This window comes from Caloenas nicobarica, chromosome 11 (genome assembly GCF_036013445.1).
Source record: "Caloenas nicobarica isolate bCalNic1 chromosome 11, bCalNic1.hap1, whole genome shotgun sequence".
Classification (NCBI taxonomy): Eukaryota; Metazoa; Chordata; class Aves; order Columbiformes; family Columbidae; genus Caloenas; species Caloenas nicobarica.
In genome coordinates, this window is record NC_088255.1 from 3,182,166 (window position 1) to 3,191,783 (window position 9,618).

A 9,618-nucleotide genomic window follows, 5' to 3' on the forward strand; every position below is an offset into this window, starting at 1 on the left:
GCCGTGTGCTTTGGCTTTCAGCTCTTCCTTTCAGGACTCAAATGATCCCTTTTATGGGGGAAAAAACCCACCTATGTACATTATGTGAATACTGAACGTGTTAAATTTCCAGGATAACTAACACTCCCTGCCTCCAGCTGCTCGGTACATGAAAAGGCAAAGGGGTCTCTGGAGAAAAGGCTACAAAATGAAGAGTCGATCTGGCGATGGCTAACCGCGTTATCCTGTGTGCTGGGCTTCTAATGAGCTGGATCATCTGCTCGCTGTTGCCCATCTAATTTCGAGGAGCTGTTTCAAGAAGGGAGTTCTGGGGCTTTACGTAAAAAGCTGTGGGATTAAAGGTGCGAGGGACCGAGGTAAAACATGCCCAGGTATGTAACTACGGCTAATGGTAAAAAAGATCTGGAGTTGGTAGCAGAGCAAGGAGGTGGGCAACAGCCAGTACCTCAGTCTGGTGGTGTTTTGGAAAGAGGCCTGGATGTCTGGATTATCACATGTGATGTCTGGCTATAACACAAAGCAGTTTTTCTATTCATTTATTTAAAGCCATCTGTTTTTTTCATGTATTCTTTGAAAAATTTTTGCTCTGCTCTCAGTGCCAGAGCTGACCCTTGTTGACTAATACAACTTTCACTCAGTAGGTTTGCTCCCAAAAGAGCCCGCTGCTTCTCCCTCAGTGAACAAAACAGCATGATTAATACCTTTCCAAAGTTAAAAGTTTTTTTTATTTATACAGGCAGAAAGAGCGCACTTCTCAGTAGTACTACAGTTGACTAAAATAAATTACCAGCTACTCAGCAGGTCAAAGGATGCTTGTGAGTAGTTTTCAGTGAAACTGGGGGAATACAGATGTAATACCACAGCAGTACCTATGCCATGAAATAATTAGGGTATTTCCTAGCACAGAAAATCCTTTTCAACACTATTTGGGGCATCAGAAAAGTGTAGTTAATGCTAAAGATTATGATTTGTTCTCAGATTCACATGTTGCTGTAGCAAAACCTAATATTTTGAATGCCTAATGATGCAAAGCTTTTTCCAGAAAAATATGCATAATACATGAAATACTAAGAATGATAATTAGAACTCCTCAGATTTAAAGACCTTGCATCAGATCCATATGATACATATGATTTAGACGATAGTGTCTGTGCCATAAACTGGGGGCAAGGCCAGACATCACTGGTAACGACAGGGCTACAAATCAAGAGTGTCTGCATTCCTGACTGGACTTGGATCATCAAACAGGAGGTAAACAGCAGTATGCAAAATTGAGAGATACAAATATATTACCAACATTAGAACAGAAAGTATAGATAGCTAGGAAATACCTTTACTTATTTTTTAAGCCTGAATTCGGAGTGAACTGTCAATTGGATCATGAAGTAAATCAGGTTATTCAGATCTGGTTTTGATCTAACATTCAATTTTATATCAACAAATAACCTGTCGGTACTAGGGGAAATTATTTCCTGTGTTCACTGGTGCATTTCAGAGTAGGCTCCAGTGATCAATCCTCCAAGAGATCAGTATTATCAATATGCTGCCACCAACACCCACAGTAGGTATACAGAGGAAAGCACTAAAATTCCCAGGAGAGGAACTAGCAGGGAAAGAAAATCTCGTTTTCTGATTTCCATTTACAGCCTAAAACAGCCTGTCTGCTGGGAGCAGTAGTTCTTTGGGAAAACAGTGATTATGAAGACTATGGACTTATTTACTTCCCGCCAGTGTTGCAGCATACTACGTGTACTCACAGGATATTTTTAGTCACAGATTCTGCCAGGCAGAAATGCAGTGGAGTTAATCACATGTAGCAAATTAAACAAAAGCAAAAAAGCTGGTAGGCTTGGGGGGGCCTGCAGCAGCTGAGCATTTTGTTACCTTTTCTGGGCAAACTTTGCAAAATCGCAAATAGGGACAGTAAAGGCAAAGGGTAGTGGCAATTTTTTACTTGGATCAAACAACCTACATACATATCTGCAGTTAGTAGACTGAAGGAGGCTGAGAAATCTGTCTGTATTCATATTATAGTCAGAATTAAAGCTCTTTTGTAGTGAAAACGTTGAAGTTGGTCCACCAACATATTAGGTGTTGTCTGTCAAGTACTTTGTGGGTGATGAGCTGTGTGGCTTGAGCTCCTGTCCCAGGCACAGGCAGGTGACACAGAATGGGCTCCTAAAGCACAGAACAGCGGGCAGAATGCTCATCAGTGCAGGACCGGCATTCCTGGCCAAAGACGTTTCAAGCAGCCTTGAATCTAATACAAATTTGCAGCACGGGAGGAAAGGGGAAAGGGATCAAAGGGGGTTTCAGCACAGCTCAACTGGATGCAGATATCCTCACCCCGTGTCCTCGTGGGCTGATGAAACAGCTCCTGAACATCCCCTTCTGCAGCACGTCCTCCCTTCGTTGAGAACATTCTTGCAGAAATAGATTTTTTTTTTGGTCATTGTTCCCTTCAGTGGACATGGAAACGTATCAGTCCTGGTAGCTTTCTCTCTAGAAACACAGAAATAGTAAAATTAATTTATAATCAACGGTTAATGTTAAGTTACAACAAGCTACCTCAGCTCAGCGTAACTAAGTCAAGAACACACAATAGAATTATGACAATCAGCATTTATGGGAATGAACACATCACTGTTTTAAATGAAAACTGTACTTCCATTGGCTCAAAGTAGCTTGTAAAATCTTTCACTATGACTAAAACCTGGAGTAATGTCAGATATCATTCACTGTGATGCTTATTTATGGCATTAGCATTTTAAGATTTTTGTGAAGTAAAGCAGTAGGGATCAAGTTGGCTCCCTCGCATCTGCTAAGCCTTTGAAAGACAGCGTGTGCCTGCTCAGGAATTCAATTAGGAATTAAATATTGAATTGAGAATACACATGTAAGGAGTTAAGGAGATGAATGCTGAGCTCACATCCACCACACCACGGGCACAAACACGCCACAGCCACCCTGGACCCCCATCGCTCTGCCAGCGTCCCGGCCAGCATCCCGGAGCCTCTGCCCATGCAGGCGGCTGGAGAAACCCCAGGGAGCGGGGAAGAAGAGACGAAAGGTGCTCTCAGGAGAGAGATGCCCCAAGCTTGCTTTGTATTCTTCCACGAGGAAAGTAAATCACCCACCATCTCATTACTGCGGACCGAAAGATGGGCTGGTGGAGATGCAGTTTACACAAGACTCCACAACTCAAAGGCTGAAAAGGTATGTCAAGTTTAAGACCGATTATGTGTCTCTTCTGGAAGGGCAAATCCTTTACTCTCTAACGGGAAGATGTAAAGAGGATTATGATGGCAGTATCCTTCCTCAGGGTAGTTTTGCTTTTGTTTTTCTGGCAAGAGAGATCTTTCCTTATAAATAACTGCTCTTTCTTATGAGCTAGCCTTTGTCAGTGACCACAGGACTGCAGAGACGCAAAATAGATTCTATCTGCCCAAAACAGCTCACAGACAGTGACTATCATTTTGTTTTATTTACTGGGTAAAAGGAGGAAAACAGCTTTTAAATTAGATGTTGAACCCCTTCCAGAATTGCAATATAAGATACTGAATCAATCATTCTTCACACAGTTGCCTCCTACTCCACAAGCTCCTACTACCATAAAAATTGGTTGCTGCCAACTGAGCTGAGTGAATAATTTGCAATTTCATATCTGTAAAAGGAATTTTTCCTCTTCTCCTTTTCATTATTTGTCCATGCAGACTGATTTTCTCAAATTTATTTTTTTCAAAAACACGTGCTGTCATCACTCGGCAAGTAATTCTTGCTGTAAGTCATTCGTGAGCCATTTGTTGTGAGAAGTCTTCAAACGTTTGTCCTGATTCCGTTCATTCTATATGAATATGTGGTGTCGGTTTCTGGGAACACAACATCAAAAAAGCAGGTTTTGACTATTCTCCCTGAGAACAATCCCACTTCTGAGCCTAGAAAGCTCACATAGAAAGCACATTTTATTGAAAATTATTTAAGACTTAGGCATGCATATTACTGAGATGCTTGCAGTTTACAGGCTTCTGTAATTTCCATGCTAACTAGAAGACAGCTTTTCTAGCCCTAAAGAGAATATTATTTTACCCACTTCACAACCCTAATCTGCTCCTCACCAGAGCTTTTGTCTCATTCCAATTCATTACAATTCCTGTCTCACAAAACATCCCTTGTGCGAGATGAGGCTTTCCACAGCATATAAAGTGGTTGAGTTCCAAATTATGATTGAAATGATGCACAATTTCACCATTAAAAATGACTTAATTCCCAGAAATAATTACAGGATTCTTCTGGTTATTGTTGCACCTTAATGAAAAATAAACCTGTAACAAAACACTGGCTGAAGTGTCTGATCCCAACCCTGTCTCAATGTTCTAGATGGAGGAAACTGCCCTTTCCCAGATGGTAAAATACCATCTTTTCAGAAAAAAAGTTTTAAAGGAATGGTTACGCTGCTCAGAGGGATCTGGGTACTTCTTAAAATGAAAAGTGGTGAAATATTGCAATATTGAAAAGGAGGTAAAAGTCAACTTGAACACTGAGTGCCATCGTACACTAGAGTTAGAATTTCAAATCCAAGTCTTGCAGTTGGCCTTAAACATTTGCCTTGAAGATGCTTGTAAAACACAGGTCTTCACTCTTGTTGGTACGCAGTGGAAATTCTTTGCTGGTAGTTAAGATAATGTAAACAGTTGCTGCAACAGTCACCCAGGCATTTTATGATGTTAAGTAGGAAAAATGGAAATGAAAAAGTCAGGAAATTCATGGCTGATGATGTCTGTGACTGTAATTGGGACACGTATGGGCGTCTCTTCCATTGTGCCTTACAAAGGGTCCATTCTGTGAAAACCTCGAAAAACAGTAAAAAAAAAAATCCACCTAGAGATACTGAAGAATGCAAGTCATAAACCAAGTAACATTTTTTTCAAATATGAATTTTGCAAAAGGAAGTTATATTTTGCTCTCAAATAGACTTCTTCGGAAATTATTTTTAAATTTGTCAGTGCAGAGAAGAAATTTGTCGCTGCACCATATCAATGCTCTTAAGCTATATCATCTGAGACGGACTGTAATTTCAACTCTCGGTGCTCAAAAATGACTCTCAGGATAACTCAGTCTGCTTCTTTTAGTCTGGTGCAGAAATAAGCTGTTGATGCTCGAGGTTGTGGAGTCTCTGGAGACATTCAAACCCGCCTGGACCGACGCTGTGCGATCTGCTCTGGTGACCCTGCGTTAGCAGGGGTTGGGCTGGGGGATCTACAGAGGTCCCTCCCAACCCCAGCCAGGCTGGGATTCTGTGATGTTAAACATCAAAGTCCCCTGACCCAAACTTTCAAACAACCACTTTTGGCTTGTCTACCAAGCCAGGTGCTGAATGCAGCCCAGGCGCGGGGACGGGAGAGCCACGTGCTCCAGGGAAGCTCCCGCCGGAGCTGCAGCCGCCTTCCCACCGCCAGCTGATCCGAACCGTGAGCGCACGGGCTGTAACACAGAGTAGAATCACCACGAGACATTCAAACGAGGTAATTATGTCTTGTTAATTTGCATCTCATTTTTGCGATGTGATTGTACGCAGTCAGTGTAGGAACTGGAAATTAATACAGCACGATTCATGCCCTGTCATGTCACACTGCTGGCCTTTCTGAGCAAGAATTTTTTTTAACGCTATACTCATAAATCAAGTCCCTCAAGACAAGAAAATTGTTATGAAGTTGAACAATAATAACTTACGCTTAGAAGAGCTCCTTACTTCCACCCGGAGCAGAACAGGGAGCTCCTAGATTGTTTTCTTGTATGCTGAAATTAAATTTTACATCTTCAGCAACAGCAAATAAATCTATGTTGCTGTCAAGTTACTTAACCAGCGTAATGTTGGATCCACTCTCTAGGAAGGTCTGTATTTTCTCCTTGGAGCTGGTGATACTACATGCACCAGTTTAAAGGCCAACACCACCATTTTAGAGAAGTGGCACAGAAATTGCTGCATCAAGTGGTGTGGATGGAATTCTTCTTCCTGCTAGGCGTGGATCTCAAACATAATAGAATCTTTTAATATAGTATTACTTATAGTTTGTGGTGAATCTCGTAAAACGTGATTAACTCAGAGACGCACAATATTTCTTTGCACTTTTCACCATTAGCTGGTATTTTTTCCAGTGCCTATGTTATGTGACTTCACATCTGGTATTCTGATACTAATGGAGTTTTAGGGCAAAGAAATGGTGATGGGCTGGCATACAGGTTTTTAGAACTTTGTAAGAAGATTCTTTCCATGCATTCTTTTACCTGTAATTATTACAGAGGCCTACAGTATTATACATGAGAGAAAAAAGTTGCTACACTGAAAAAAACCCCAAATCCTAGCCTGTCTTATTTTGAATCTGCATATTCAAGTCCATTTACATCATGGAAAAGGCGGCAGTCCAAATTATAAATAACTTGAGCTCAAAAAGCAAGGTTGGGCCACCCTGGATAGCCAGAACCACAGCAATCATTGAAATCACTCAGAGAGCAGCACTCTGCAGTCATGCGCAGTTCCTCACCTGCGGCTCGCTCCCACCCACAACACAACGGAATATTCTGTTAAACACCATCGTGCTGTGCTCTGCTTCTCTGGACCGAGTGATGCGAAATAACACAAAATACACCGTACACCACGTACTCTTATTCTACAGGGCAGGTATAATCGCTGTAATTATAGCACAACGGCATGGCAAATACCATGTAAATACATAGCAATTGCATGTTTCTACAGCTTACTTGTTAATATGCATTGTGGCTAACAAGTTCAAAGATAAATTATCATAGCACTTGCAGCATTTAGGCGCTTGCAAAGCTCCTAAGCTGTGTAATAATGGAATTCGTACTGTTAAATGCTTGCTTTTGTTGATTTTCCATTGGAATGGGGAAGGGAAACAACCCACCTCTGGTGCCCAAAAGCCAATAGCTTAAGTGCGTATTTCTTATTGCTCCAGCAGAAGTACACTACCATACAAAATAACAACACCTCTACCAGCAAGAAAATCTGGACAAATGTACAGAAAAAATCATTGCCATTACTACATCACTTTCCCAATTCCATTTAGTAATCCGCCTAAGCAAATGCTGTATTTCAAATTACTGGTACTTGCACGCAATAGAACTAATACTGTTTTCCTGATCCAATATTTAATCTTGCACAGGCTAAAATTGAGAGGAAAACCTCATTTCACTGATGTCACTAGCAAACCTCCTATTGATTTCAGTGAGGGCATGGCTCTACCCAGACGGCTTATTTGTAAATGGATTCTTGAAATAGCTTATATTATGTCAGAAATGTATCACCACGTAAGGCCATTTCATAGGCCGTGCTAGCTCTTCTATGAGCCACGCTGCTGTATTTTAGAGTACAATTTACAACTTTTAATAGGTATTTTAATAGTATTCAATAAAATAAAATTAGCCTCTCTATAAACATTGCTCTTCTCCAAAGTGAAGCTTCTCTGTAAGTTACGACTCTGCAATGCTTTGGGCAGCTGTTTATAACAACTTCTACAACCCAAGTTGGATCACCTTGTGTGTTTTTGTTTGTTTTTTTTTTTTTTAATTTTATTGTTTTCATACTGATTTTCAATCTGAAAGGTGATGTTGATATTTCTGACCCTTTTTTTTTATTGTACTTGCTGAGCTATTTCTTCTAAAAAATGATTAGCATGTATTGCAAGGAAGTGCAAATGTTAGTCTTTAGGTATTGCAGAATTAGTACTAGCAGAAATAAAATATTCATAGTCAGCTATTATCACCTGTTACTTATAAAAATCTCAAGTATGGACTAAACACCCGCTGTAACAGGCTGTGCATAAATGTGGATGCAAACGGCAGCCCTGGTGCAGGGAGGTGACACTGGGGACGACATGGAAAAGCACAGACACCGCAACAGGGCACGAGATGGGAAAACAAGGATCTTTTGACAGCGTTTTGAGGCAAATTAGGAGATAGGTTTGTGGACGAAATGCCTTCTTGGCCACAGAGGAAATTTTAGAATTATTACCCCGTGGAGGCATCTCCTACTGAAAGAGACAGAATGGGGAGGTGGGTCAAGGAGGGGACTGGGAAAATAAAGAGCAGTAACTTAGACAAAATGACAGAGAAGCAGAAAACAAAAGGAGGCTGAAGAGACTGGTAATGATGCAAAGCCATAAATTAGCTAAAATTACTTTATCAGTCTAAGGGCATGGGTCAAGCCCAGAAAGCAGTACTGTTATGTGCATGAGCCATAAGAACATCAGAGCCTGGTTCAAAATTTTAGTTTTTAGTTGGGAGAGAAAAGGTCGTATCTCAAATGCCGTTTCTGTCATGGAGAAATAACTGTCGAGTTTAGATTCAGCCTGTATGGGCTGACCCATAGAGTAACCTCTGAAGATGAGACAGTGGATGGGAATGACAAAAAACCAATGTAATTATACTGTTTGTAGAAACTGCGAACTAAACAGATAGGACAAGGTTGGAAGAGACTCTAAACCCTTCTATTTTAAGATATTGTCTTTGAACAGATAACTACACCTTCATGAAGAAATGCCAGAAGCATGGGCTGAGGTTCTTGTTTAGAGAGAAGAAAACTCTGTCCAGGAATGGGAGGAGAATTCCTGTTTGTGGCAGAGGCTCCTTAATGAGCAAGCGCGGAGGGAGCAGGAGAGGGAGCAGGAGAGCTTCGGGGAGGGAGAAAAAGGATGAGGATGATGTTCCAGCCTGTTTTCAACGAGCAAATAGACAGGAGTGAGTCTAACATCCAAAAGTAAGACTGCATTTCAACAGGATGAGAATAGCTGGCAATGCTCAAGGCAGATTTTGAGGTTAGAGACGAATGAGGGAAGGAACAAAAACTGGTTTAGAAAAGCCAAACAGGAACCAGAACGGGATTAGATCATCGCAGTAATCCATGACATGTTGCAGTATTTTATTATCCACTTTGCTCTTTAATTGCGAGTGTAACGTAAGCAATAATTTCTAAAACAAAGTATGTTCTCATTGAAGATCCTTGGCTCTTTAGTTGGAAAATAACTTCATATGCAGAATGACTTGGTTTTAATGGGTTTATTTTTATGGAACGTACATTGACTTTAAATAAAAGGGAGCTGTACGTTTCCAGTGCTGTAAAACTGACAGCATAATTGCCTTCGAAGACTGTACCCTTGTTCCGATGGAATTACCTTGTTTTCCTTCACTCATTTTCACTCCCTTCTCTGTCCTACCCTGGAGCCTGAAGAAATGTTTGTAGGTTCTCCTAGAAAGCAGACATCTTCCTGAGACAAAGTGAATGCAAATGACTTTTCTTCACTCCTAGGGCTGATCTTGTTCTTCCTGAAATCTGCAGTGAGATTCCTGCTGTCTGCAGTGGTATCAGGCACGGTTTGACCTGGCCAGGTGTAAGTTGAAATTCTCCAAATGAAAAAGGCCTAAGTAGACTGAATAGAAGAGATACTCATTAATAACTATTTAGGAGAACATGGTTCCCTTGAAAGGCTAATTATTTTGAGACTTACCCATTAGAAAAAATTCTAATAAATGAGAGAACAAATTAAAAATGAAGAATCTCTCATAAAAACAGGCAGCAGCATACTGCATTCGAGAGGACAGCCA